General features: G+C 45.1%; 1 protein-coding gene across 2 annotated transcripts in view; it reads right to left on the reverse strand.

The window, feature by feature from the left end:
* Positions 1 to 7,847, reverse strand: part of FAN1 (FANCD2 and FANCI associated nuclease 1) — a 43,595-nt gene extending 35,748 nt beyond the window's left edge. For both annotated transcript variants that reach the window (XM_060755782.2, XM_060755781.2), the window contains exon 1: positions 7,702 to 7,847. The gene's annotated coding sequence lies outside the window, so the exon portion shown is untranslated. The remainder of the gene's footprint in view (positions 1 to 7,701) is intronic.
* Between the last annotated feature and the right edge of the window lie 4,313 nt (positions 7,848 to 12,160).

A 12,160-nucleotide genomic window follows, 5' to 3' on the forward strand; every position in this document is an offset into this window, starting at 1 on the left:
GACATCCAGTTTCTAAATATTCAACTGAAAAATCTCCTTGATTCTGCCATTTTATATAATACTAGCTGTACCCGCCACGCGTTGCTGTGGCCAACCTTCCCTCCTTCTTTCTCTCCTTCCTTCACTCTTTCCTTCCTTCCCTTTTTTGCTTTCCCTTCTAATGTCTCTTCTTCTTTCTTCCATCTCTACCTGTTACTTTCCTCCCTTTCTTTGCTGTTTGGATACATCTTCACTTCACTTTATTTCTTAATGAGTCGCTCTCCACCAAGGTGCTCCGAGCGACTTACAATCTAAAATAGCATTTACACAATATAAAAACATTCAACATAAAAACATTCAACAGTGACTATTTGGCAAATTAGATCTGAAAACTTAAATGCACAACCAAACAGCCAAGTCTTGAGTGCCTTTACAAAAGGTCGCAACTCCAACATTGCTCTCATGTATGGAGGCAATGAGTTCCACAGAATAGGAGCAGAGGTCGAAAAAGCTCTACTACGCCGTGTAGCTTCCAGGTGTCCCTCCTTCCCAAGGGCCCGGTATGTAGAGGAGATTTTCCTGGGTGGAGGTGACCACTGGTACCACCCTTCTCATTGGTGGCCCCTTGTCTGTGGAACTCTCTACCCAGTGACATGAAGGCACAGGTTTGCAGCTTGGGGGTCCTCCTGGACTCATCACTGAGCCTGGAATCCCAGGTTGCAGTGGTGGCCAGGGGAGTTTTCACACAATTAAAACTTGTGCGCCAGCTGCACCCATACCTTGGAAGTCAGACTTGGCCATGGTTGTCCACGCTCTCATTACATCTAAGATAGACTACTGTAATGCACTCTACGTGGGGTGGGGTTTGAAGACTGCTCGGAAGCTTCAAATAATCCAATGAGAGGCAGCCAAGTTAATAATTGGGGTGGCATACAGGGAGCATACAACTTCCGTGTTACGCCAGCTCCACTGGCTGCCAGTTTGCTACCAGGCACAATTCAAAGTGTTGGCTTTGGCCTATAAAGCCCTAACAGCCCAGCCCAAATTACCTGTCCGAACGCATCTCCCCCTATGTACCATCGCGGAGATTAAAATCCTCCGGGGAGGCCCTGCTTTCCGTCCCGCCATTGATGGGGATGAGAGACAGGGCCTTCTTGGTGATTGCTCCCCGGCTATGGAACTCCCTTCCTGGTGAGATCAGGTTGGCCCCCTCCCTCCTGTCCTTTAGAAAGGTGGTAAAAACTTGGCTGTGGGACCAAGCTTTCGGGACAAAGCGGCAATAGGAAAGATGACCAGGCCAATTAGATTTGACGCAGATGATTAGGACGGTTTTAAATGGTGCATTTTAATATTGAGATAAATGTTTTTAATGTTTATGTATGTGATGTGAATCTGTGCCCTGGCATTGAATGTTTGCCGTATATGTGCTGAGTCCCCTTCGAGGTGAGAAGGGCGGAATACAAATGTTTTAAACAAATAATTAAATAAATAAATTAGATTGGCCCCTTCCCTATTATCCTTTAGAATGAATCTCAAAACCTTATTATTATTATTTGAAACACAACAAGATGAGTCCACAGCAAACAAGATCACTCGGCTGGCTGTTGTATTGGATCACACGTCGGACCCTTCCCAAGTGTCTAGGACTAGCACCGAGTCCCTTGGGGAGATGGTAGCGGGGTATAAATAAAGTATTATTATTATTATTATTATTATTATCGGCAAATTATGCGTGCAGATCCCAATAGGGTGGCTTTTTGCAACTGAGAGATGGTGATTTTGTGTTTAAGTGCAGGCGAAGGTCTTAGGCACTGCACCCAGTGTGCCGATCACCACTGGGACCATCTTGACTGGCTTGTGCCAGAGTCTTTGCAGTTCGATCTTTAAATCCTTATATTGTTTCAACTTTTCCAGTTGTTTGTCTTCAACCCTGCTGTTGCCTGGGATTATTATTATTATTAAATGCTAATCAAGGTGGCCAGAGGCAACATCTACACCTACTTCCAACAGGCAAGAGTTCTTTCTCCCACCCTGGACATTCCACAATACATAAACCCCATTTTCCTAGTTCCCAAAAGACCTCACTACCTGTGAGGAATTATTTGTGTTTTAGGGTGCACCTACATTGTGGAATTAAGGCAGTTTGGTACCACTTTAGACTGCAATGGCTCAGTACTGGAGTTCTATAACAGACATTGTAGGTCTTCTGAATGAGCACAGACTACATTATCGTCAGCGTATTGGAATTCTATAAGAGACATTGTCGGTCTTCTGAATGAGCACAGGCTACATTATCGTCAGCGTATTGGAATTCTATAAGAGACATTGTCGGTCTTCTGAATGAGCACAGGCTACATTATCGTCAGCGTATTGGAATTCTATGAGAGACATTGTCGGTCTTCTGAATGAGCACAGGCTACATTATCGTCAGCGTATTGGAATTCTATGAGAGACATTGTCGGTCTTCTGAATGAGCACAGGCTACATTATCGTCAGCGTATTGGAATTCTATGAGAGACATTGTCGGTCTTCTGAATGAGCACAGGCTACATTATCGTCAGCGTATTGGAATTCTATGAGAGACATTGTCGGTCTTCTGAATGAGCACAGGCTACATTATCGTCAGCGTATTGGAATTCTATGAGAGACATTGTCGGTCTTCTGAATGAGCACAGGCTACATTATCGTCAGCGTATTGGAATTCTATGAGAGACATTGTCGGTCTTCTGAATGAGCACAGGCTACATTATCGTCAGCGTATTGGAATTCTATGAGAGACATTGTCGGTCTTCTGAATGAGCACAGGCTACATTATCGTCAGCGTATTGGAATTCTATGAGAGACGTTGTCGGTCTTCTGAATGAGCACAGGCTACATTATCGTCAGCGTATTGGAATTCTATGAGAGACGTTGTCGGTCTTCTGAATGAGCACAGGCTACATTATCGTCAGCGTATTGGAATTCTATGAGAGACGTTGTCGGTCTTCTGAATGAGCACAGGCTACATTATCGTCAGCGTATTGGAATTCTATGAGAGACGTTGTCGGTCTTCTGAATGAGCACAGGCTACATTATCGTCCGCGTATTGGAATTCTATGAGAGACGTTGTCGGTCTTCTGAACGAGCACAGGCTACATTATCGTCCGCGTATTGGAATTCTATAAGAGACGTTGTCGGTCTTCTGAACGAGCACAGGCTACATTATCGTCCGCGTATTGGAATTCTATAAGAGACGTTGTCGGTCTTCTGAACGAGCACAGGCTACATTATCGTCCGCGTATTGGAATTCTATAAGAGACGTTGTCGGTCTTCTGAACGAGCACAGGCTACATTATCGTCCGCGTATTGGAATTCTATAAGAGACGTTGTCGGTCTTCTGAACGAGCACAGGCTACATTATCGTCCGCGTATTGGAATTCTATAAGAGACGTTGTCGGTCTTCTGAACGAGCACAGGCTACATTATCGTCCGCGTATTGGAATTCTATAAGAGACGTTGTCGGTCTTCTGAACGAGCACAGGCTACATTATCGTCCGCGTATTGGAATTCTATAAGAGACGTTGTCGGTCTTCTGAACGAGCACAGGCTACATTATCGTCCGCGTATTGGAATTCTATAAGAGACGTTGTCGGTCTTCTGAACGTGCACAGGCTACATTATCGTCCGCGTATTGGAATTCTATAAGAGACGTTGTCGGTCTTCTGAACGAGCACAGGCTACATTATCGTCCGCGTATTGGAATTCTATAAGAGACGTTGTCGGTCTTCTGAACGTGCACAGGCTACATTATCGTCCGCGTATTGGAATTCTATAAGAGACGTTGTCGGTCTTCTGAACGAGCACAGGCTACATTATCGTCCGCGTATTGGAATTCTATAAGAGACGTTGTCGGTCTTCTGAACGAGCACAGGCTACATTATCGTCCGCGTATTGGAATTCTATAAGAGACGTTGTCGGTCTTCTGAACGAGCACAGGCTACATTATCGTCCGCGTATTGGAATTCTATAAGAGACGTTGTCGGTCTTCTGAACGAGCACAGGCTACATTATCGTCCGCGTATTGGAATTCTATAAGAGACGTTGTCGGTCTTCTGAACGAGCACAGGCTACATTATCGTCAGCGTATTGGAATTCTATAAGAGACGTTGTCGGTCTTCTGAACGTGCACAGACTACATTATCGTCAGCGTATTGGAATTCTATAAGAGACGTTGTCGGTCTTCTGAACGTGCACAGACTACATTATCGTCAGCGTATTGGAATTCTATAAGAGACGTTGTCGGTCTTCTGAACGAGCACAGACTACATTATCGTCAGCGTATTGGAATTCTATAAGAGACGTTGTCGGTCTTCTGAACGAGCACAGACTACATTATCGTCAGCGTATTGGAATTCTATAAGAGACGTTGTCGGTCTTCTGAACGAGCACAGACTACATTATCGTCAGCGTATTGGAATTCTATAAGAGACGTTGTCGGTCTTCTGAACGAGCACAGACTACATTATCGTCAGCGTATTGGAATTCTATAAGAGACGTTGTCGGTCTTCTGAACGAGCACAGACTACATTATCGTCAGCGTATTGGAATTCTATAAGAGACGTTGTCGGTCTTCTGAACGAGCACAGACTACATTATCGTCAGCGTATTGGAATTCTATAAGAGACGTTGTCGGTCTTCTGAACGAGCACAGACTACATTATCGTCAGCGTATTGGAATTCTATAAGAGACGTTGTCGGTCTTCTGAACGAGCACAGACTACATTATCGTCAGCGTATTGGAATTCTATAAGAGACGTTGTCGGTCTTCTGAACGAGCACAGACTACATTATCGTCAGCGTATTGGAATTCTATAAGAGACGTTGTCGGTCTTCTGAACGAGCACAGACTACATTATCGTCAGCGTATTGGAATTCTATAAGAGACGTTGTCGGTCTTCTGAACGAGCACAGACTACATTATCGTCAGCGTATTGGAATTCTATAAGAGACGTTGTCGGTCTTCTGAACGAGCACAGACTACATTATCGTCAGCGTATTGGAAGTCTATAAGAGACGTTGTCGGTCTTCTGAACGAGCACAGACTACATTATCGTCAGCGTATTGGAAGTCTATAAGAGACGTTGTCGGTCTTCTGAACGAGCACAGGCTACATTATCGTCAGCGTATTGGAAGTCTATAAGAGACGTTGTCGGTCTTCTGAACGAGCACAGGCTACATTATCGTCAGCGTATTGGAAGTCTATAAGAGACGTTGTCGGTCTTCTGAACGAGCACAGGCTACATTATCGTCAGCGTATTGGAATTCTATAAGAGACGTTGTCGGTCTTCTGAACGAGCACAGGCTACATTATCGTCAGCGTATTGGAATTCTATAAGAGACGTTGTCGGTCTTCTGAACGAGCACAGGCTACATTATCGTCAGCGTATTGGAATTCTATAAGAGACGTTGTCGGTCTTCTGAACGAGCACAGGCTACATTATCGTCAGCGTATTGGAATTCTATAAGAGACGTTGTCGGTCTTCTGAACGAGCACAGGCTACATTATCGTCAGCGTATTGGAATTCTATAAGAGACGTTGTCGGTCTTCTGAACGAGCACAGGCTACATTATCGTCAGCGTATTGGAAGTCTATAAGAGACGTTGTCGGTCTTCTGAACGAGCACAGGCTACATTATCGTCAGCGTATTGGAAGTCTATAAGAGACGTTGTCGGTCTTCTGAACGAGCACAGGCTACATTATCGTCAGCGTATTGGAAGTCTATAAGAGACGTTGTCGGTCTTCTGAACGAGCACAGGCTACATTATCGTCCGCGTATTGGAAGTCTATAAGAGACGTTGTCGGTCTTCTGAACGAGCACAGGCTACATTATCGTCCGCGTATTGGAATTCTATAAGAGACGTTGTCGGTCTTCTGAACGAGCACAGACTACATTATCGTCCGCGTATTGGAATTCTATAAGAGACGTTGTCGGTCTTCTGAACGAGCACAGACTACATTATCGTCAGCGTATTGGAATTCTATAAGAGACGTTGTCGGTCTTCTGAACGAGCACAGACTACATTATCGTCAGCGTATTGGAATTCTATAAGAGACGTTGTCGGTCTTCTGAACGAGCACAGACTACATTATCGTCAGCGTATTGGAATTCTATAAGAGACGTTGTCGGTCTTCTGAACGAGCACAGACTACATTATCGTCAGCGTATTGGAATTCTATAAGAGACGTTGTCGGTCTTCTGAACGAGCACAGACTACATTATCGTCAGCGTATTGGAATTCTATAAGAGACGTTGTCGGTCTTCTGAACGAGCACAGACTACATTATCGTCAGCGTATTGGAATTCTATAAGAGACGTTGTCGGTCTTCTGAACGAGCACAGACTACATTATCGTCAGCGTATTGGAATTCTATAAGAGACGTTGTCGGTCTTCTGAACGAGCACAGACTACATTATCGTCAGCGTATTGGAATTCTATAAGAGACGTTGTCGGTCTTCTGAACGAGCACAGACTACATTATCGTCAGCGTATTGGAATTCTATAAGAGACGTTGTCGGTCTTCTGAACGAGCACAGACTACATTATCGTCAGCGTATTGGAATTCTATAAGAGACGTTGTCGGTCTTCTGAACGAGCACAGACTACATTATCGTCAGCGTATTGGAATTCTATAAGAGACGTTGTCGGTCTTCTGAACGAGCACAGACTACATTATCGTCAGCGTATTGGAATTCTATAAGAGACGTTGTCGGTCTTCTGAACGAGCACAGACTACATTATCGTCAGCGTATTGGAATTCTATAAGAGACGTTGTCGGTCTTCTGAACGAGCACAGACTACATTATCGTCAGCGTATTGGAATTCTATAAGAGACGTTGTCGGTCTTCTGAACGAGCACAGACTACATTATCGTCAGCGTATTGGAATTCTATAAGAGACGTTGTCGGTCTTCTGAACGAGCACAGACTACATTATCGTCAGCGTATTGGAATTCTATAAGAGACGTTGTCGGTCTTCTGAACGAGCACAGACTACATTATCGTCAGCGTATTGGAATTCTATAAGAGACGTTGTCGGTCTTCTGAACGAGCACAGACTACATTATCGTCAGCGTATTGGAATTCTATAAGAGACGTTGTCGGTCTTCTGAACGAGCACAGACTACATTATCGTCAGCGTATTGGAATTCTATAAGAGACGTTGTCGGTCTTCTGAACGAGCACAGACTACATTATTGTCAGCGTATTGGAATTCTATAAGAGACGTTGTCGGTCTTCTGAATGAGCACAGACTACATTATCGTCAGCGTATTGGAATTCTATAACAGACATTGTAGGTCTTCTGAATGAGCAGAGACTGTTATCATCAGCGTACTGGAGTTCTATGTGGAATACTGGGATTTGTAGTTTTCACTTGGGCAGAGAAGGTGAAAAGTCTTACAAAATATGAGACTAAATACTCTGTAGTATTATAATATTTAAAGGAAATGCAATAATAATAATAATAATAATAATAATAATAATGCAAACCTTTTGCCTTCCTGGTGCCTCTGCAAACATTACTTTTGAAACATTACATATATATGTAATCAATATGAAAAGTCCATCAGATAACCCTAGAATCCCATGCAACTTCTCTACTGGAGTGCATGTTTTTAATGGTAGTTTCATTACTATTTAATTTGCCAAAATGCAAGAACTAAAAGGCACTTCAAGTACTAACCGGTAGGATAAAGCACTGCAAGAGTTGAAAAATGACGTTTGAAGCTTGCAAAGACCCCTTTTCCAGGCACTCAGCTGCAAACACCATTCAAAAAAGCAGCTGCAATTGGCCCGCGCAGGCGCAGAAGGAGCCACAGAATCCCGGGCAGCGCGAGCCCACCCAGGGCAGAGACTGCGCATGCGCAGTACTTCCTTCTGTCTTTTCTGGTTATAGTCTAAGCGCCAGGCAGCTGCAGTCCATACCAGTCGATACCAGAGCGGTCGAGCATCATTCCTTGCTATTACATTGCCCAATTAGGACGCTTCAGATTGTAGTTTTGTGATTTTAAAATACTATTGATTTTGTCCAGTTTTCCATCATTTTAGCTACAAGTTTATGGCATAGGCTGGTATAGGAGGAATTCTATGGAGTTGATGCTTTTGTCACTCATAGAATCATAGACTCAAAGAGTTGGAAGAGACCTCATGGGCCATCCAGTCCAACCCCATTCTGCCAAGAAGCAGGAATATTGCATTCAAATCACCCCTGACAGATGGCCATCCAGCCTCTGTTTCAAAGCTTCCAAAGAAGGAGCCTCCACCACACTCCGGGGCAGAGAGTTCCACTGCTGAACGGCTCTCACAGTCAGGAAGTTCTTCCTCATGTTCAGGTGGAATCTCCTCTCTTGCAGTTTGAAGCCATTGTTCCGCGTCCTAGTCTCCAAGGAAGCAGAAAACAAGCTTGCTCCCTCCTCCCTGTGGCTTCCTCTCACATATTTATACATGGCTATCATATCTCCTCTCAGCCTTCTCTTCTTCAGGCTAAACATGCCCAGCTCCTTCAGCCGCTCCTCATAGGGCTTGTTCTCCAGACCCTTGATCATTTTAGTCGCCCTCCTCTGGACACATTCCAGCTTGTCAATATCTCTCTTGAATTGTGGTGCCCAGAATTGGACACAATATTCCAGGTGTGGTCTAACCAAAGCGGAATAGAGCATGGGGAGCATGACTTCCTTAGATCTAGACACTATGCTCCTATTGATGCAGGCCAAAATCCCATTGGGTTTTTTTGCCGCCACATCACATTCCTGGCTCATGTTTAACTTGTTGTCCACGAGGACTCCAAGATCTTTTTCACACGTACTGCTCTCGAGCCAGGCATTGTCCCCCATTTTGTATTACATTTTTAACAAAAACAAACAAACAAACAAATAAACAGTCAAAACACAAAGTTTTCAAGCTTGGTAGTTGGTTAAATGTCCTTTGACCAGTATCTGGCCACTTGGAGTGCCTCTGGTGTTGCCGCAAGGAGGTCCTCCATCGTGCATATGGCAGGGCTCAGGTTGCATTGCAGCAGGTGGTCAATGGTATGCTCTTCTCCACACTCGCATGTCGAGGATTCCACCTTGTAGCCGCATTTCTGAAGGTTGGCTCTGCATCTCGTGGTGCCAGAGCACAGTCTGTTCAGCGCCTACCACGTCACCCAGTCTCCTGTGTGCCCAGGAAAGAGTCTCTCATTTGGTATCAGCCATTGGTTAAGGTGCTGGGTTTGAGCCTGCCACTTTTGGACTCTCGCTTGCTGAGGTGTTCCAGCGAGTGTCTCTGTAGATCTTAGAAAACTATTTCTAAATTTAAGTACTTGACGTGCTGGCTGATACCAAAACAGAGGATGAGCTGGAGATGTCTCTGCCTTGGTCCTTTCACTATTGGCTGTTACTTCCCGGCAGATGTCAGGTGGTGTGATACCGGCTAAACAGTGTAATTTCTCCAGTCGTGTAGGGCGCAGACACCCCGTGATAATGCGGCGTGTCTCATTAAGAGCCACATCCACTGTTTTAGCGTGGTGAGATGTGTTCCACATTGGGCATGCGTACTCAGCAGCAGAGTAGCATAGCGCAAGGGCAGATGTCTTCACTGTGTCTGGTTGTGATCCCCAGGTTGTGCCAGTCAGCTTTCATATGATATTGTTTCTAGTGCCCACTTTTTGCTTGATGTTCAGGCAGTGCTTCTTGTAGGTCAGAGAACGGTCCAGAGTGACTCCCAGGGATTTGGATGCGCTGCAATGCTCCAATGGGATTCCTTCCCACGTGATCCTTAGAGCTTGGGATGCTTGTCTGTTCTTAAGGTGAAAAGTGCATGTCTGTGTTTTAGATGGATTTGGGATCAGCTGGTTTTCCCCTGTAATAGGCAGTAAGAGCACCTAGAGCTTCGTAGAGCTTCTGTTCAACCATCCCAAAGCTCCCTGCATGAGTGGTGATGGCACGAACTTCAGCATAGATGAAGCTCTCTGTCCCTTCTGGCAGTGGCTGGTCATTTGTGTAGATGTTGAACTTGGATGGAGCAAGCACGCTCCCCTGAGGCAGGCCGTTCTGTTTCCGCCATCTGCTTCTCTGGCCCTGGAACTCAAGAAAAAAGCTCCTGTTCTGTAGCAGGTTTCCTATGAGGCGGGTGAGGTGGTCGTCCTTTGTGATATTATACATTTTTCTCAGGAGGAGACGGTGGTTTACAGTATCATAAGCCGCTGACAGGTCTATGAAGACCGCTCCTGTGATCCTGCCTTTCAAAGCCATCTTCATGTGCTGAGTCAGGTTCAACACTTGAGATGTGCAGCTTTTGCCTTTCCTGAAGCCAGCTTGCTGTGGAATGTCTGATAGATGATTTCTAATAATATCGTATCTCATTTATATATGTATTTATATGTGTGTGTGTAGATGTATGTATATATGGGAGATTTATTGCTCTTATTGATATATTCCACTTGTCACCAAGGAGGCTGTCCAGACCTTTAACCGGTGCTTGGCTGCTGTGTCGGACTGGATGAGAGCTAACAAATTGAAACTGAATCCAGACAAGACAGAGGTCCTACTGGTCAGTCGTAAGGTCGAACAGGGTATAGGGTTACAGCCTGTACTGGATGGGGTTACACTCTCCCTGAAGATGCAGGTTCGCAGCTTGGGAGTGATCCTGGACTCATCGCTGAGCCTGGAACTCCAGGTCTCGGCGGTGGCCGGGAGAGCTTTTGCACAATTAAAACTTGTGTGCCAGTTATGCCCATACCTTGGGAAGTCGGATCTGGCCACGGTGGTCCACGCTCTTGTTACATCCCGATTAGATTACTGCAATGCGCTCTACGTGGGGTTGCCTTTGAAGACTGTTCGGAAATTCCAACTAGTCCAGTGGGAGGCAGCCAAATTGCTCACTGGAGGGTCATAAAGGGAGCACACCACCCCTCTGTTATGTCAGCTCCACTGGCTGCCAATCCAGTTCTGAGCACAATTCAAAGTGCTGGTTTTGACCTACGAAACCCTATACGGCTCCAGCCCAGTGTATCTGTCCGAACGGATCTCCCTTTACATCCCACTCTGGAGTCTAAGATCTTCTGGGGAGGCCCTGCTCTCGACCCCGCATCTATCACAAGTGAGGTTGGCAGGGACGAGGAGCAGGGCTTTCTCGGTGGTGGCCCCTCACCTATGGAATTCACTCCCCAGGGAAATTAGATCAGCAACATCACTCCTTTCCTTTAGAAAAAAACTGAAAACATGGATTTGGGACCAGGCATTCAGACAATCGTGCAGATAAAGAAAGGACTTTGAGAATGGCCAGGAAATGACTAATGGAATGGAATTTGGAACTCTGAAAGACGAACGCTGAGCATGTGAATAGTTTTTATATGATGTGATGTATATTGATTGTTATGATTGTTTTAACTGTGATAATTGTTTTAACTATGATTTTGTACACTATGTATAATTTTTGTATAGGCATCGAGTTGTGCCTTTTGTAAGCCGTCCTGAGTCCCCCCTCAGGGGTTGAGAAGGGCGGGGTAAAAGTACCCGAAATAAATAAATAAATAAATTGATGGTACTTCTTAAGCAAAAGAGAGAAGGCTATTGCTTTCAGCTGCGCATCAGTCACACAAAATCAATGGCAATTACTTGCTCCTTCCATTCCCGGCACATGACGGCGGTCTCTTATGCAGAGGGTCCTTTTAATTCATATTTTCCGGACGCTGGCCTTAAGGCCTCTTCCTATTTGCCGTCATTTCAATCTCTCTCTCTCTTGCTTTTCGCCCGAAAACCTTTAAGTGGACGGCAATCTGTGCAGTGACTTTAATGGACTGTGACAAATTCCCCCCCAAAGCCCCCTTTTGCAAAAGACACATAATTTATGAGGTCAGGAAAGGGAAGGCCAAGGAAGCGGGGAAGGAAACGTTTAGTGCCCCATTAAATCAAGGGGACGGTGGGCATTCGTTCCAGGTGCTTAATGGCCTTCTGCCCCCCCCCCCCCCCCATCTCCCGCTCTAATGCATTTGGGGTGAGGATCTTCCATAACCTGGCAAGAGAGAGAGATAGAGAGAGAGCAATGTTGTTTGAATGCTTTTTAATGTTAGCTGCTTGGAGTTTCCTCTGGCAGAGAAAAAAACAATTATTATAGTTATTATAGGTATTTTTATTATTGATTATAATCAATAGAGGTCACTT

Source organism: Anolis sagrei, chromosome 9 (assembly GCF_037176765.1).
Source record: "Anolis sagrei isolate rAnoSag1 chromosome 9, rAnoSag1.mat, whole genome shotgun sequence".
Classification (NCBI taxonomy): domain Eukaryota; kingdom Metazoa; phylum Chordata; class Lepidosauria; order Squamata; family Dactyloidae; genus Anolis; species Anolis sagrei.